Here is a 19,787-nt window from a genome sequence, read left to right as displayed (position 1 = left end):
ATTAGGGAATGACTATGGAGCACTTTAGAGAAAGTAAATACATTTGGAAAATGCATGAGGATAAAGAGGACCAGGACTGCCAAGTGAATGTTATTGTGATTTCACTGAGCCATTCAAGATTAAAAACATTTTTCATTATCTTTATGATTTTTTTTAAAGATTCTTTTCTCTCCCTTTTCCCCAAGTCCTCCATAGAAAAAGAAATAAAAATAAAACCCCAGTTACACACATGTACAGCCAAGCAATACAAACTCCCACATTGGTCATATGCACACGCACACATCCATATATATGTATGTGTATGTGTGTATGTATGTATATATATGTGTGTATATATATATATATATATATGTATACACACACACACACAATTCTATATTTAAGAAATTGGGGTTAAGTAACTTGCTCAAGGTTACACGTCCAGTTATTTCTGGGTGTGGTGCTAAGTAACCGAGCCTGGATTCGATCCCAGGTCATCCTGACTCTGCGGCCAGTGCTCTTCCCCACTGTGCTACCTGACTGCTCCAGTTTATCATTCTTTATCACCACAAACAGAGCTTCTATGTTTTTTGTAAAAATCATTTTTTTTATTTTAAAAAATCTTTTGGGGGTATAATCTTAGTGGTATTTCTGGGTCTAAGGTTATACACAGTTTATTAGCTTTTGGAGAGTAGCGATATTTTTTTTTCCAGAATATCATTCATTATCTTTAGGAATGACTCAGTGGTTACAGAAGATAATCTGATGGAAAAGGTACTGTAATGTATTCACAGTACCAAAGCAAAGCAGCCAGTTATTTGGAATTTGGCTCAAGGTACACCAATGAGAAATAAAACTGATGAAAGAATATATCAAGGTTAAATTTCTGGCATGTGGTCTTCATTGAAAGGCAAAAGTAGACTACAATTCCTATAAAGCCAGTGAATACCTTTAAATATAATTCAACAAATCATCTAAGTATTACATTGAGTGAGGAATTTGCTTTGTCATAAGAACAAGAAAGAAGTAGTGTACCTTGTATGTTAAAAATGTTCATGTAACTCATGTATGTGTATATACATATATATGTGGGTATGCAATCTGTATCATAATATACATACACATACATAAACATGCATGCATGAGTATATATGTATGTATATATGTTTTATGAAATGGATGACTATGTTATGTAGAGAAGTCATATGGATTTTGTAGATCTATAACAAGATATTTAATGAGGGGAAAAATGTAAATCCAGAGAAACAGAAAAAGAAAACAATTCCTTCACAAACCACATTAAGGGAATGATATCAAAATTAATAGAAAAATGGATCAAAGAACATGAACATGTATCAGGTTCACTGGGGATGGAAATCAAGAATAAGTGACATACAGAAGAGTAGTTAAGAAAATAGAGCTTGCAAAGAATTACACTCCTTGGAGTAAAAACTGAACCAAGAAAAAGGAGTTCATGAATCCAAATGAATCTAAAATAACACATTTCATTTTTAATTAAATAAAAATATGAAATATGATAAAACAAATGATAGGAATATGGAAAAATAACACAAGAATGGATAGGAGTAGAGATCCATCTTACATGACTATTAAAGAATTAATACAACAAAAATTTTCTATGAGAAATAAGATCTGACTTTAGCATTCTTCACATATATCTGCATGTAGAAAGCAGGTGGGATTGACACTTAATAGAAAAATGGTAAATGTTCATATCTAAGACCGATGTTGGATAACACATAACCATAGCCTTGAATTGTAAGGGGAGAGAGATGCACAAAAAGTTTTATATGGATTATCTCATTTAATTTCCATAAAAATCACGTCAGGTAGCATCACAGACAAATAGGATAATAGAAGAGGATTTGTTTGGGACTTCAGAAGCCATCTATTTTAAATAGTATCCATTTTCTTAACTCCTTACATTTACCTGCTGCATACTTCCCTCGCACATTTCCACTTCTTTCTCTAGACACTGGAATCAAGTCAATAGCACCACTAATTCCGTAAGTGGGGGTTCAATTCACTGTTTTATGTATCAAATCACCTTAACAGCTTTGTGACTCTATCAAGTTTATACACACATATAATTTATGGATATATATATATATATATATGTATATATGTCAATCATATATATATATATGTTTAAGAGAGTTAAGGAAATACTCCTAAATAATCCTTAACATATATGATACATTATTTTTAGGGTTATGTCTCCTTCCATGTGTAAAACAAGAAATAAAATTTTAAAGCACTTCAAATATCAATTTAGATTCAATATTTATATTATTATTGAAACAAATGCATTTGATTGCAATGGATAATTGTCAAAATATATAAACAAAAAATTACAATCTATTAATGTCCATATAAAAGAATATTGAAAAGCACTAATAATTATATATAGGAAAATCAAAACAATCCTGATGTTTACTTCATACCAACTAATTTGGAAAAGATCTCAATGGAAAGAACTGCTTCAAAATTAAAAAAATACTATAAGAATATAATGGAATACAATGACTACTACATTCTGAGAATTTATATGAGGCATATGGGAAGACATATCAATTGACATGGAGTGAAGTGAAAATTAAAAAAAGAACACAATATGATAGAAATAAAAAAAACAACAACACTCTAAAATGATAGTCAACTCAGAGTAATTGGGAAGATCTTCAGAACAGATGATGAAACACATTTCCCTCTTCCTAGGATAAAGCCACAATGATATGGGGGTGTAATGTTGCATCTATTGTAGAATATAGAAATTTTGTCTCTTTTTAAGCTAGTAGTCTGTTACAGGGAAAAGATAAGTAATTAAAGACATTAAAATGGCTCTTGTAAAAAAGTAAAATGTAAGTGGGGAAAAAAAATTATGCCAACACTTCTGTCAGATTTATTCAGGACACTCAAGGTAAGAAATGTTGAGGTACATCCATTTATCACTTTTGTGCAGTAATGGTCTGGCTCCTTAAACTGAACTCTGACCTTACTGGAGTCTAGAGAAGGAAGAGAAACAATTTTGCTTAATGAAATATATTCATGAACATTTGGAGATTTTTATTTCATTACAAACATGAGAATTCATATTGTCTTGGTTTCTCACTGAGTGAGAGAAAAGTGAACTAACCTAACATTTTGCCCTAGAACACAGATGAAAATATGTTGTTTTACATTCCATTTGTCTATCAACCCAGGCCATATTATCATCTATCTTTTGCTGTATATCTCCTTTTGTTATTTCCTCCCGTTTTGCTATATGCTAGAATCAAGTCAAAAGCATCACTGATTCCAGAAGGGGTGATTCAATTGACTGTCCTGGATATCAACTTATCAACTTTGTGATTCTACCAAAATCTTTCTTTTTCTCTGTTCCTTTCTCTCTATTTCTCCTTCTCTCTTTCATTTTTGTATTTGTACCAATCAACACTTAGAGTATTTTGCATACTAAATATTTATAATACATCACATAGCAAATGCTTAATAAATTCTTTTTCTTCCATCCAGTCTATAAATTGATAACATAGTTTGTATCTATGATCCCATTGATGTTAGAAACACAAGAATTTCCATAAATGAAATACAATTCTCTTATCTTTCCCGGACCCAGTTGAGCATACCTTGACTTGTTGAGATATAATCTTACTATGTACAAAAAACAAGAAAAAGAAAACGATTTGAGTTACTACATGTTCCTCTGATTACTCAGAAAAAAAGGCAGGCACACAAGGACCAAAAAGAATAAGAGTTGGATCAGTAAAGAACAGAAGCAACCTCAAGGAGTAGGTAAAAGAATTAAATATTACTATGACCAAACTAATACTTTTGTCCTTGTCAGTTCATTTGTAATTAATTTTTTTCTTGTTCCCATGACTATTTAGAACTCTCTAAAGGTGGAAGGTAACAATTTTCTCATTTTCAGTCCTAAGCCAGATGTGAGGATAACTGTAAGAATGGTTCAGTTGAAAATAAATGTGGTCCAAAGCTTTTAGAAGCATAAAAAGCTAACACAATTCAGTCACATAGTCTATTTCTCCCTTTTCTGACCTAACAATATGGCTGAGGTTAAACAGTACAGGGTCATAGCATTAAACTCCTCATTCTGAAAAATTGGAAGTAAAGAAGATTTATATTGCTAGCCATATTTGCCAAGACTAGATAATTAGTTCTTAAATATTTGAACTTAAAATTAGAATATTTTGAGTTAAGTAGTATGGCATAATGGTAAAAAGGTAAGGTGGCACCAAATTGTATAAAGATTTGAGACATGGGGCAGTTAGGGGGTGCAGTGAATAGAGCACTGGCCCTGGAGTCAAGAGGACCTGAGTTCAAATATGACCTCAGAAACTTGACACACTTACTAGTTGTATGACCTTGGACAAGTCACTTAACCCCAATTGCCCTGCCTTTCCCTCCTCCAAAAAAACACAAAAAAAGATTTGAGGTAGCAGAGTACAAAAAATGAAAACCTATTGTTTCTTCTATTGTAAGAGACAAAGAGGCTGGTGATAAGCAATTGTACTACATTGATGGCAGTAAGAAAAGAAAGGAAGGGGGGTGGCCAGGTAGCACAGCGAGTAAGAGCACTGGCTCCAGTGTCGGGATGACCTGGGTATCGAATCCGAGCTCAGACATTTAGGACCCACCCAGAAACACCTGGCCATGTAACCTTGAGCAAGTTACTTAACCCTGATTGCTTTAAAAAAAAAAAGAAAAGAAAGGAAGGGACAGTTACAAGAGACACATACTGAAAAGGGTAGGAGAGCCTTAGGAAAGGATAGAATTTAAGAACAAGAAGAAATAGCCTTTGTGACATGAAAAGTGAAAGATATCACTCTTTCTGATCATGCTAAAATGAAAAAGGAAATTATTTCCCAAAATTTGGCAGAGACATATGAAAGATTCATTTCAATTTAATAATCATTTATTAAGTGAGTCCTAAATGTCAGGTGGAGGATATAAGTATATAAAAAAAAAATGAAACTCCTTACCTTCAAGGAGGTTATGCTACTGGAGATAATTAATACCTACACAGAGAAGCAAATGCAAAATATAAAGAAACAAATATATTATGGAAAGAATACTAACAATGTAGGAAATTCCAAATTATTTTTTAAATGAACATAGGCAAAATTCTTGTGTATGAAGTGTCACCAAATCAAGCCTAGAAGGGAGCTGGGGATATCAAGATTTGAAGGTAGAATGTAAGGAAGCAGAGTATGGAAGTTACTATTTGCAAAGATGTGAAAGGTGTACAAATCAAGGCAATGCAAGCAAACAAACAAAAACAAGTTAACCAGTTTTCCAGGAATAATGAATGAGAGGGAGAGTAATTAGATAATAATGAGACAAGTCTGGAAAAATGGATTGGAATCAGATTGTGAAGGTCTCTAACTACCAAACAGAGGTATTTTCATTTCATCCTAGAGGCAACATGGAGTCACTGAAGGATGTTTAGTTGAGTATTGACAGGGGCATACATGTGCTTTAAAATATACATTTGACAGCTGTGTATATGTATATATTTATGTTAGTGTATGAATATATGCATATTCACATACATATATAGATATACACAACAGCTAAATTTATAGTTTAGCACACATATATTTGTGTGTATATATGTAGTACTGCATACATATATAGACATTTCTATACACATACACACATTCATGAGATTCATGACTTTAATATACATTCATGATATGTGTAGTATGCATAAGTCAATGCATATACATATATTTGCATATGCATATAGATCGATTTGTATATATATATACACATATACACACATATACATATATGTTGGGTGGGTGAGTGGGTATATATGTATAGTGAGTTTCAAGAGGGTTTAGACTAGAAGTAGGGAAAAACAGCAGGTTAGTAAAATAGTCTATGCAAGGAATAATGTAGACCTCCTCAACTAGTACAGTGCTCATATGAGGATGAAAAAAAAGGTGGGACCAACTGCTTGATATTGGAAATAAATTGAATGCAAGCACCAGTGACAATCCAGGCTGACCATGAGCTTTCAGATCTGAGTGAAAGGAAGTTAATGTTGCTTTTTATAGGGAAGTTATAAACAAAAGTAACTTGGGGACAAAAGAAAGATAATGCAGTCTGTGTTCTAGACCTCAGGGAACAGTTAATGACAATATGTAACTCATGGATTCATCTTTAGAGATGAAAATTTAACTTATGCTATCACCAAGAGACAGCTTGTAGTTAGAGAAGAGATGAGTACACAGTACAGAATCCTGGAGAATTCATATGCATAGTATATAGCATAAACCATGATTCAGAAAGAGATTGAGACTAATTAGCCAGATATATCAGAGGAGATCTAGAAGTCAGTCATGTCAGAAGAAAGCAGGTATAAATGAACAGAAATTTTGAATGCTACAAAAAAGGTAAAAGAAGATGATATTAGAAGAAAAACCATGGGAATTAGAAAAAAAATATCGTTGTTATCCTTAGAGAGAGTAGTTTTAGGATGAAGAAATTCTTGTTAGAAAACAAGAAATGAAATTATATGGATGATCAAAGGAAGAGAATCCTGCAGTCTTTATTGAAATACCATTAAGAAAGCAGTGAGACTTCATTTTTAAAAGTGCCATCGATGAAAAGGAATGAAGTTAGTTACTTTAAAAAGTTTTCTCTGAAAAATCAGACATACAATTTTAAGGTGAATGAAATTGGTTAAAAAATAAAAGATCAAATTATCTGTAGAATTAATTTAGCCACATTTTGAAGATCTTTGATAGGATGTCAGAGAAAGGACAGAACAGAAATGTTATTTCTTACCCAGAAAATTGTGGAATGAAACCAGCATCAAGTCCCAAGGGAAGAAGAAACGATGCTTATGAAAGAGTACAAAGTCAGTTGACAAAGATTATGTGGAGAATAGAAAGTCTATAGCCACAAACTAAGATTCTATGATGTCTAGACATATATTTTTGATAATGTCAGTGGGGGAATTTGTTTTACTTGACTGTTGGTATTATTGCAAATTAAACATTTTTTTTAATTTTGGTGATTAGGAGGGATATAAAGCAAAAGTCTATTAATTAAAAACTGAAATTTTGAAAAAATAAAAGAGTTTATGTGATCTCACTAAAGGAAAATGAGAGAGAATATTCCCCAACATCATGATCTTGAAGATATTGTATGAAGTACAGAACACTAAAAATAATAGATGAACCAACAAGGCAAAGAACTGACCAGAAGAGTAAAGGATATATCAAAAAAAGGAGGTAAAACTGATGAAAAAGGATACATACATAGTCACACAGTATATAAGAAGCTGGCATTTTAGGGTGGGGAACAGAATATATTTGTTCATTTCGTGGTAGTAAAGGAATAATAATTGTCAACCTATTTTATAATAACTTGTAAAGGTTTTATAAAGTAATAGATATTCAAATGCTTGTAAATAACTTGCATTTAGGTCATGCTTTAAAGTCAGGAAAGTGTTTTGAGAAAGTCTGGCCCTTTCCCACCACTCATCTACACAGAGGTCTGAGAATTACATGATGCCAAATGCCAAATGGAGGAATAAATGAAAGTTAAAAGAGAAGTATGATCCATTGAGGAGAAACAGTTTTGTTGATCCCTTGAGCTTTTCCAGCTCCACAGCTATTTCAGCAATCCTTGTCACCTATGATAAGAGATACACAGACTCACAATGCCCTCTAAATCCTCTTTGTGGTCATTTGAACTACTTATAGTCTGTGTTATGGTGTCTCTGCAGTAATATTATCTCATTTGATCTTCATAGAATTCATGAGATCAGTACTATGCATATGTATGTATATGTCAATGTATATATTATAATAATAATGATGATGATGTTGATGATTATATTTATGATGGTCTCCAGGTTATAGGCAAAGAAAATGAGGTTTCTAGAGGATAACTGACTTCTCCCTGATTATAGATTAAAAGATTATGGTTTGGGGGCTGGAGGGGACCTTAAAGGCCATCTACTCTAATCCCTAAATTGTAAATAAGAGGAAACTCAAGTTTGAATAGGGTAAATGACTTTTCCATAGTCACACTACAAATGATGCAAGTCTATTGTTGCAACAGACTGTTGCAACTCTACCACTACATCTAAGTGGATCTCAATAATCTGAAATGTCAGCTTCTCAATGATATCATTGCTACATCAGGGTTTCTCATAGTATTTTATATCCATTGCTGACTAAGCACAGGAAGCATCCTGTACTTTTCAGAAAAAACAGAACAATAACCAAAACAAAAGCAGTTTCTCTAAAGGTCACTTACCTGTTTTTTTTTTTTTCTCACATCTTTTCCTCTTTTCCATTCTTCAATACTTCATTACCACCACATCTGCAAATGAATAAGCACGGAAGTAATTTACGATCCACTACAGCTCATGAATACTGATAGCACAGATGGCAATAACAGTCCAGAGAGCTCATAAAACAGAATGATCACAAACTCGTTTAAACAGCGGCTCTCACACACTATCACTGAAACTCATTTTTCTTTTTGTGTCTAATTCCTTTCTCTACTGATCTGATTAATCTCATTGGATAAAGCTTAAGGTAGCCATAGGACTCTATCCATAGCAGAAAGCAAGGCAGTTTCATTTAGTTCAAAAACATCACCTACAATGTGGTTGCCAGGAAATTATGTTCTGTTATGGAGTGAGTAGTCAGTATGTCAGACCATAGTAGTAATGATAATATAATAACAAAAATAATATTTAGCATTTACACAGTGCTTTAAGATTTGCAAAGTACCTTATATTACATCATTTTATTATGATTATAAAATTACTATCTCATTTCTAGGTTGCTCTCAGTCTATTCTGTACTGTCAAAATAAGTATTTCTTCTCTAAATGGCCATAGTACATTCCTCTTACCTTTGGTTTCTCAGCCTCCTTGCTTTGTATAATTAATTATTCAGCCAGTATCACCTCTGATCAAGTCAGAGGCAGAGGGAAACCTTAATCTCTACAAAGTCTAACATTTAAAACCCTCAACAATTAGACTCCAATTAAACATATATAATTATACAATTATATACATATATATAATATGGTTTATTATACATTTTTCTCCTCCATATACTCCATGTTCCAGACAATCTGGCTTATTTTTGCTGTTCCTCAAACACAACATTCTATCACATCCACCTCTTACTTCAACCTAACTTCACCCTTATGCTTAGAATATATTACCTCTATTCTTCTGCATCTTAAAACTCCTAACTTCCTTCAGTAATAGGCCCTTCCTCCACATGAGGCATTTTCCCCAATTTTCCACCCAAAAATTTACATGTTAATTCTATACAGACACATGCACACTAGATACACATGCATATACACATATGCAAATATATACATAGAGAGACATGTATATACAAACGCATACTTAGATATACATACATGTAGACATATATTATAATACATATATGTATTCATATTGCATATACTCATACTTTAACCTATTGTCTCCCATTTTAAAATGTAAACCCCTCAAGGACAGATACTGCATTTATCTTTGCATCCCAGTATCTAATTCAATGTCTAGTTCATAAATAGGCAATAAATACTTGTTGACTGATGAATGATTTATTCTTCTTATGAGTAACTTGATTTGTCCTAATAGCACTTGTTTGATATTTCCAGAGGAATGTTTCACCGAGTCAAGTAGCTGTTTAGGTTCTTTAGATGAGGAGAACTATAAACCCATAGTGTGCCCAAATCCTAATCAGAGCTTGAAGTTTCTAATATTAGAGGAAATAATGGAATCAAAATAAGTAGGAGGTGAGAAGAGTAGCAGCAGTAAATATGGAATTAGGAGGGGAAGATGAAAGTTGGATCTGAATGTAAAACTGGAAAATCACTCTCCAACCTACCCTCCCCCCCAAAAGCTGAATATATGACAATAAGCAGATTTAAAATCTGGATATTTGTAATGCAATGAATGCATACTGGATTTGGAGTCAGCAGACCTATGTTCATTTTTTGACCTGTCACCTAATACTTTCATGATCTTAACTTCACATAAACCTCTCTGGCATGCATCTTTTTGCCTATAAAATTATATGAATGCACTTTCTATCCTAATCCATGCTTGATTAGGAAGAGAGGAATACCAGTGATGGAGTACAACATTAAATTTTCCTGTCTATGTCTCCTCTCTCTCTCTCTCTCTCTCTCTCTCTCTCTCTCTCTCTCTCTCTCTCTCTCTCTCTCTCTCTCTCTCTCTCTCTCTCTCTCTCTCTCTCTCTCTGTCTCTCTCTCTCTCTCTCTCTCTCTCTCTCTCTCTCTCTCTCTCTCTCTCTCTCTCTCTCTCTCTCTCTCTCTCTCTCTCTCTCTCTCTCTCTCTCTCTCTCTCTGTCTCTGTCTCTCTCTTTCTCTCTCTCTGTATCTCTGTCTCTGTCTCTCTCTTTCTCTCTCTCTCTCTCTCTCTCTCTCAAGTATGATTGAGTCTGTTAGTGAAAGTGTTAAGAAATAAGCTTTCTCTTTTGCAGATATAAAACTGTTCAAATCTCCCACTTTCTTTTTCCTAGTGATCAATCATGCTCTTGGGGTTCCGAAAACAACTGGAACACTGCAAGCCCTGTATCTGAAGTCACATTGTCAGCCATAACAAATGGTTCTTTCTGTGAAGCCATTGCTGACCTTAACTTTTTCTGACAGTGGTTTTATTCAGTTCCCTTGATTGGTGTCTGCTGGAAAGTGAATGTGTCAGATATAATAGCTCTAGTCATTGATGTATGAGATTCACTTGATGGTGCAATCCATTCAGTTCTTAGCATGCATATTTTTGAAAGTGTTATATCAACTACATGCCACTCATCCAATTTATGAAGTGATGTATAAATTTCATATACATGTACTGACATTTCCATTGCCATAGCTTTGGGGATTAAAAAAAGTGATCCTTCTAGATATATAAACAGATAACCTATAATTCATTTGGTATAGAGAAATCCTGGTATGGAAAATCTCTTTCTCAGTCTCTGACTTAGTAGATGAGTCCAAGAGAATCTCAAGACACACACACACACACACACACACACACACACAGAAGTTAAGTGACTTATGACTTGTCCTGGATCACACAGATAACTAGTGCCAAAGAAAGGATTTGAAGCCAGATTTTCCTGATTCTCAGCCTAGCAACTCTAACCTCCATGTCAAATTGTCTCCTTCTCTATTCTCAACCAAGAAGTTCTTCAAATACTATAATTACTTTGTTTCTTTGAATGAGTCCTATGGCAAATTTGGCTAAGTAAGCAATAAATACTGTTTACTGGGTAGCATGCTGTATCTGTTTCAATAGCTAATGTTTCTTAATAGATAATGGATCATATTTTTGCATTGTCTCTCTCCCTACCATAAGACATGACTAGATTTTTATTAAATTATTTAGTTTGTCATAAATGCATCCAACCCATGTGATAAGATTTGTTTGCTTTGACATATCTAGGTACCAAAAATGTAGGAATATTTGGCCAGTATAAAGAATGCTCTCTGATTTTTTTTTCCTTCTAGATAACCACTGTGGCACACACACTCTCACACACACCTTTATGAGAGAGTAATCTTGCAGTTGTGCAAATAATATAGGAATATATATTTATATACATCCTGAACTTCACCTTCATTCCACTCTCAGATGAAATTTGGCTTTTCTGCTTGCCAAGTCCAATTCTTCTATATGTAGTCCTGATCTTCTCCCTTCTTGTCTTTTTCAAAAGTAGACTCCACTGTCACCTACAACTTTTTCTTATATTGAGTATCTCCCTATCTATTGGATAATATCCTGGTTCCTATAAAACCATAGGTCCCTTGCCAAAAAACAAAACAAAACAAAACAAAACCAAAACCAACACAGCAAGAAGCAAATAACAAACCCTTACTTGAGCCCACCATCTCTGTTTGCTTCATAATTCTCTTGTCCTTTTTGGCCAAACACTTTGAGAAAGCCATCAGTACTAGGTGTCTCCTCTTGTTCTCTTTTCCTTCTCTTCTAAACCCTTGTCATTTGTGTCTGATTTCAGTATTCAGATGAAACCTTCTCTCCAAAGTTTCCAGTGATGTCCTAATTGCCAAACACTATCACCTTGTCTCAATCCTTATCCTTCTTGACTTTCTTGTAGCATTTGACACTGCTAATCCCCTCTTCTTCTATGTTGCTGCCCCTCTACCTTTTTTTTTCTTGCATGATTTTTTTTACATCACTAGTTCATCTTGGTTCCTTTGCTAAGTTTGTAATTACTCATTCTCAGTTTACTTTATTTTTTTTCTTCATCTGCCTCACACTCACCACCTCACAGTCACCTAAGACTCTATTATGGACCCTCTTCTTTTTAGCTTTATGCAGTTTCACTTGGTGATCTCATAAGCTCTCCTGGGTTCAGTGACCATCTCTAAGCAAATGATTGCCATAATCATATGAATCCTAGTCTTTCTCCTGAATTTCCAACTCCATTTTGTACATTTTTAATTGATTTCCCATCAGCATCAAAATCTCAACACATCATCTTCCCCCAAAACAAAACAAAACTCCTGATTCTAAACTTTTTTTTTTTATATTCATGTTGAGAACACCACTCTTCTCATTCTCAAATGTATTTGCAATGTTAGTGTAAACCTTATTTCTCTACTCTCACTCAACATTTGCCATCTGCTATTGAGTCTTGTTATTTCTACTTCACAAGATTAATCATCTAGGTGCCATTTCTCTCTATGAACATTTCTTTCTTCCACTCTAGTTCAGGATATCATTCCCTTTTACCTTCACTATAACAATAGCGTATCAATTTGTCTGTTTCAATTTCCTTCAACCCAATACACTCAGCAGCCAAAGTAATTTTCATCAAATATAAGTCTGACCATATCAACCCCTGACTCTATATTATCTGATAGCTTTCCATTAGTTCCATAAACTCATCTGTTTGCCCTTTAAACGAGGCCACTTTCTATACTCTAAGTGTTCTTACGGTGTCCTCCTCACCACATATTCCATCATCTAATTATACTTGTTACCTATTGCTCTTTGCACATTCAGCTACCATCTTTGTGCCTCATCGCTACTAGCCATCACCAATGCCTTGAATGCCATAAACTCCACTTCTTGGCTTCCTTGATTTCTTTTGACTCCCAGCTCAAATCATAAGATGCTTCTTTGTCACACTAAATTTTAGTGACTTCCAGTCTGACATGAATTTTTATCTGTTTGTATATATCTTTTATTTTCCTACAAATTTAAATTTTACCACTCCCATATGAACATCAGCTTCTTTATTGTACTTTTTAATGTTCTTTGTATCTTCAGTGATTAAAACAGTTCCTGAAACATAATGTCTTAAAAATTCATCGATTAGTTTCATTATTTCATTGAAACATGAAACTCCAAGTAAGGTTACTTCCTCTATCAATTCAGAATAAAAAATGTTTCTGTAACAAATTGGAATAGAAAAATCATTTGCTTGTGCAACTGATAGATTAAATTCATTTTCTAGGGCAGCATTGCCAGTACAAATCAGGATCAGTATTTGAAACCAGTTCTTCCTAGCTCTGATGATAACTATCTATCTCCTATCCCACACTACTTGTTGTGATACCTTCTACCCCACGGTTAAAATGTGAAGGCAAATATAAAATTGGTAATGTTACTATAGTTAGGGCCATCCCTAGGCAATATAAAGTAGGTTGGTGTTTTCTCTTGGACTCCTGTTTCTATGATTGTTTTCCAACAGCTCTTTCATTACAACCTTCATTCTTTCCTCTCAGATAGCTAATCAGGGGAAGAAAATACTAAAACCTTCATTACTTAATTTACTTAACCTACTACACCACATTTGCATTTTTCAGTGAGGTATTAGTGAATATGACTTCCTGGTTTCTCTTTCTGCATGATTTAAATTTTTCTTCTTTTCAAGGTCCTGAACAAGTCCAGCACTCTTTCCATTATGTAGTCATTTGTATGTTAAAGGATTATTCCTTGCCCTTTATTTTGAATTGATTAACAATAAATCTTCTTTAACCTTTGCCTCTCTCTTATCCTTCTCCTTTTGTTTGCATTTAGTCCCTTACCAAATTCTCCACATTCCCTCTCTGCATTATACCTCCAATTCCTCTCCTACCCCTGTTCCTACTATATAACATTTGAGACAGTCCAGTATACCACCCTATGACCTAATCATTACCATTCCTGGATTATTATAAAACATTTCAATTCTTTCCTCACCAGCTGTCATATTAATTCTCACTATTCATATATATTTGTTAAGCCCTTAAAAAGATCCTTTGGCATTGAAAGTCTTCAACACACTAGTACCATCTTGATAGCTAATGAGCTAACATTTATATAGCACTTTGCATTTTGGAAAGGATTTTCCAAATATTTCTTCATTTTATCCTCAAAACAATCCTGGAAGGTAGAATGCTATTGTTTACCCCATTTTAAAATACGGAAACTTAGGCAGACTGAGGTCAAGTGACTTGGATAGGGTTACAGATTTGATAAGTGTCTGAAACCAGATTTTATCTCTAATCTTCCTGACCAGAGGTCTGGCATTCTATTCACCATGCCATTTCACTGCCTCATATTCTCTTTGGAGCTTAAATCCCATATACTTTACCATGTGATCCCACAATGCTCTTGATATTCCAGACCCAAGAAATTGCTCAGTATCCTTTTACATTTTTGGCAATTTGTTTCCTTCATATGTTAGTTCATACTGCACTTTATTTTGTCTTATTTACTGTCTGTCCCCACCTGTCATTTCTACCACAATCGTTCCATAGTCTTCTCTACTACAGACTACTTAGCTAGGCATTTCCATGTGACTTTTATCTACTTTACTAGCCTTCATTCCTACTACTAACTTCAAGTACATTCCAGACAAAGTGTGTTATCTCTTACTTGTTCTGAACATCTGTCTTCCCTTTCACAGTTTCAAAAACTCTGCATTTAACATAGTTTAAATAGCACTTTCCCAGTTCGCAGCATCTTCAGATGATAAGGTTCTCTCGTTCTCTTGTTTATATTTTCCTAGTTTTCTTTATGTGGTTACATCCTTTATACCTGGATCTTATATTCTATATGATTATTATACTTATAAATCACTTATGGCTTTTAATGAGTCATACTGTTTGTCATCTTTTGTTGTTTGTAATCCAAGAATAGGGTCTTTCCAATAGTGAGAACTTAATTTGATATTAATTAGATTATATGTGTAAGGGATTTTGAAAATTTTAATATCCTATACAAGTCCTAGAACTTATTGTTAATAAATACAACAATGCTAATGGTGATGATGATGAAGAGAAGGAGGAGAAGGAAAATGAAAAGGGGGAGAAAGTTTTTTGCTTAAAGGAATGAATTGCTATCGACTTTTTCATTTCTGTCCTTCTCTGATTCACTGTGTACCACATTATGGCTCAGCTCAAGGAACACCTCTTACTTGATACCTTCAGGTTGATTCTTTATAGAACTTCATTTTTCCCCTAACAATCATTCCACTATGTACATTCCTTTTTTGTTTCCTCTGTGCTTTTGCTAACAAATGAAATGATATACTCTTAAATACAGAAACTCTGAATAGTTTTTACAATGTTCCAAGAAGACTGGATAAGGATTTCAAGAAGTAGAGATAAGAAGAGAGCATATTTCCAAGAATGGAATAAAGTCTGCATAAATGCACAGAAGTAGAGAAGTATAGGGCTAATATCTAGCACATATGACTGAAATATAGGTTGCAGGAGAGTGGTCTAAAATGAGTATAAAAAAGTGGATTCTATGAGGAGAACTTTGTACAAAATCACAGACACTTTGCATCTGTGATGAATAACTTTCATGGACTGGAATCCTCCCAGCAATGCAAGGTTATAAGACAACTCCAAAGGACTCCTGATGGAGAGGGCTATCCACATCCAGAGAAAGAATTACAGAGTCTGAATGCAGACTGAAGCAAACTACTTCCTCTCTTTCTTTTTTGTTTTGTTCCTTCTTTCTCATTGTTCATTCCATTGGTTATAATTCTTCTTTACAACTTGACTAATGTTTAGTGTGAAGGTATTTATAGAACCTTTATCAGATTGCATGCCATCATGGGGGGGGGAGCGGGAAGAGACAGAAGGGAAGAAAATTTGGAACTGAAGGGATTGTGGTACTGAATGTTGTAAACTAAAAGTAAATAAATAGATACATTTTTTTTAAAGTGGGTTATAGATATTTAGTGTAGAATATTAAATTCAAAGATGAAAATTTTGTATTTTATCCTGGAGGCAACAGGTAGTCTCTGGAGTTTGAGTAGAATGGTGATCTGATGCAACCTTTTTCTTAGGAAGGTGTTTTGGCACTTGTGTAAGAGGATGGATTAGGGAAAAAACAAATATATATATATATATATATATATTTAATAGAGAGATCAATTAGGATTCTAGGATCACAATTCAGAAAGAGGTCATCAAGAAGGCTAGAATTAGGGATCAGTATTTTGAATTAAGAAAGCAACACAGAATAGGTTCAGCCCAAGCAAGATAAGTTGTCACTCTCTTAGGACATCTTTAGAAAAACCAGGATGTGATAATTCAAAGGGTAAGTTACTTGCTAACTGCAACAGGAACACAATGAAAATATGCACTGACCTGTCTATTCTCATTATGCATAGTATATTGGCAGACTAATAAGGACTTGGAAAAATTCATGTTCTCTATTGAAAATTTGAGTAAATTGGTTATCTACTTAACAAGGAACGGAGAGTCTGTGTTTGTCCAATTGTATCATCCACTCTTTTATTTTAAGCAATTGGGGTTAAGTAACTTGCTCAAGGTTACACTGCCAGGTGTTTCTGGGTGGGTGCTAAGTGTCTGAGCCCAGATTCAATCTCGAGGTTATCCCAATAATGGGGCCAGTGCTCTTACTCTCTGTGCTACCTGGCCGCCCCTATCATTCACTCTTTAATAGATCAGAAGACTGTTATCAGTGATTCATTTTGTTTCTCCAAGTTAAAAAGTCTATGTTTTTCAATAGAGGAATAGAAAGACAAAGGGAAAATGATAAAGATATGATGATTTCTTTTATATAATTATGCTTACAGCTGAAATTTATGAAAAAATTTTAAATCTTTTTGCTTCACACTGATGATACTGCTTTTTCCTTCATACATCAATAAATCAACAAGTATTACTATACAAATACAATCTACCAAGCTTTGTACTTTGTAACACAAATACAAAAAGTAAAATAATTGATAGTCTCACATTCTATTTGAAGAAATGACAAGCAAATATATAAAAACAAATTGCATAGTAGTTATTGTAATAAATTTGAGTCAGAATCTTGCATAAAAGATATACATCCATGTGATCTTGACCAAGTAACTTAATCTCTGTAGGCCTCAGTTTCCACATCTGAAAAATGAAGATAACTGTATCTACTACTCTATAGGGATTATTTTTTTTTGTAAAATGAGATAATATAAGTATTTTTAATAGATATGAAGTATTCTAAAATATTAGTCAACATTATTATCATTCCTATCATTATTTATTATGTAAGGAAATTAACAATAGCTGATTGGGGAGAAGCCACTAAGAGACTGAGCATTAATAAAGATCTTTATATGGGAAATAGAGTTTGAACTGCTCCTTGAAGCAAGAGAGAAATTCTATGAGCCAAATGGGAGGAGAGGGTATGTTCAAGTCATAGGTATGACCAGTGTAGAGCTACAGAGATGGGTCATGGAGCACTGTGTGTGATGAACAAAAAGGGACTTTGGCTGGTTCTTAAAGTGAAGAGAAGGGTTAGGTTTAGCTTCTGAAGTACTTACCAGTAAGGGAGTTTAGATTTTCTTCCAGAGAAAATAGGGAGTTAATGGGATAGGGTCATGACATAGTTAGATCTCTGTTTAAAGATAATCACTTTAGCAGTTGTAAAGAGAATAATTTGAAATAGGTAGAGACATGGAGTAGGGAGAAAATTTAGAAGAATTTTAATAGTTCAGGAGAAAAGTGATGGGGACCTTAACTAGAGTGGTGGCTGTGTGAGCTGAAAGATACTAATCAGAGACATGTTGGAGGGTAGAAAGAGCAAGATTTGACAATTAATTGTTTATGTGGAATGAGGGATAGTTAAGAATTAATTGAGATTAGGCATCTGAGAAACTGGAAGAATGGCTATGATTATGAAAAAGGGTAAATTGTTAAGAAGGATAGTTTTTGGGGAAAATATAATGCATTACATTTTGCTTATGAAGAAATGACTTTTTAAAAGCATATGTTAAGCTCCTATTTTATTGCAGGGCACAGAGATAATCACTGAGGATACAAATAGAAAAATCAAGATTATTTTTCTCCTCTGATCTCATATTCAAATTAAGAAAAACAGTACATATAGAGTCATGATGGGTAGGAGAGGACATTTTGATCATATCAAAGGGATAGTGAATACCAAGTCAAGTGAACTCAATTATCAGTTGTTAAATGAATGTCAAGTGACATTATGCTAAGGGTTGGAGACAATAATAATAATACTATCTAGTATTTATACAGCATATACTATATGCTAGGTACTGTGCTATGTGTTTTATAATTATTATCACATTTGATCCTCACAACAACCCTAGGAATTTAGTGCTATTATTATTCATCTTTTATCATTGAGGAAACTGAGATAAAGTGACTTATCTGGGGTCATGCAGTCAATAAGTGTCTCACCTCAGATTTGAACTCATGTCATCAGAAACTTTGGAGAGAACAGTTTCACTTGAGTGATGAGGTCAGACTCTGACCTCCTGATTTCACACAAAAACATATTGGAAGTGGGTGAGAAATGGAATCAGATAATATATTCAGTTTTCTCTAGGAGTTTAATTGTAATTATGAAAGCAGGAATAACACAGAATAAGAACTTCAGGGGATCTAGTGGGTCTAGTAGCATCTAATAAAAGTTGTGGGGTTTTGTTTCTTTTTTCCTCTTGTCATTCGTTTAATTTGTTTAGTTTGAGGGAGAGTCAGATAAGTATAGGTTTGATGTAATTAGGGAAAGAACTCATAAAGAGAATTTGAACAGAAAATAAGGATATTTGTAATAGTTTCTGTGGGAATTGAATTAGAAGATTAGCTTTCTATAGTCATGCCTAGGTGAAGTTGCTTAGCAAAGATTTGCAGTGTGCCTTGCTATGTGAATTCTTCCAGATCCATTTAGCAGCATGTATATAAAAAGAGAGAAGACAGATGAAAGCACTCTAAATCTGATATTTATCCAGGAATAAACTACAATAGGACTGGGACTGGGATTTGAGTAGGTGACATTCTAATTTTGAATTGGTTAAGTAGATGATGGAAATTTAGAAGGGAATAAAGCAAAGTAAGTGAGAAGTGGTGATATAAGAAAGTATTAAGGGACAGGGGTTTAGAGTTTGATATGAAAGGGGAAAATAAGTTTAAGAAAGGCAAGACACAGGGAGGGATGGAATGAAACTTTGTTTAGATAGAGTAATGACAATAGGGGGGAAAGGATGGAAATTGGTAAAATCTAGAATGTGATCATCTCTGTTTGTGACTAAGGTAGAATAGAGGAATATACCATGGGAAATAAGGGGATTCAGCATGTAGAATATTTGAAGGCTATCAGTATAGGTTTAGAAGTCTCCTACTATAAGGAGAGTGATTGGAGAAGAAAGGAAGTCAATGACCTCCATGATATCATAAAATAGCCATTATGATCTGTATAGGATAGATAGATAGATAGATAGATAGATAGATAGATAGATAGATAGATAGAT

Source organism: Petaurus breviceps, unplaced genomic scaffold (assembly GCF_028583685.1).
Source record: "Petaurus breviceps papuanus isolate PSGF00001 unplaced genomic scaffold, PetGlider_PUasm1.0 174, whole genome shotgun sequence".
NCBI lineage: Eukaryota > Metazoa > Chordata > Mammalia > Diprotodontia > Petauridae > Petaurus > Petaurus breviceps.
This window is presented reverse-complemented; position numbering follows the sequence as displayed.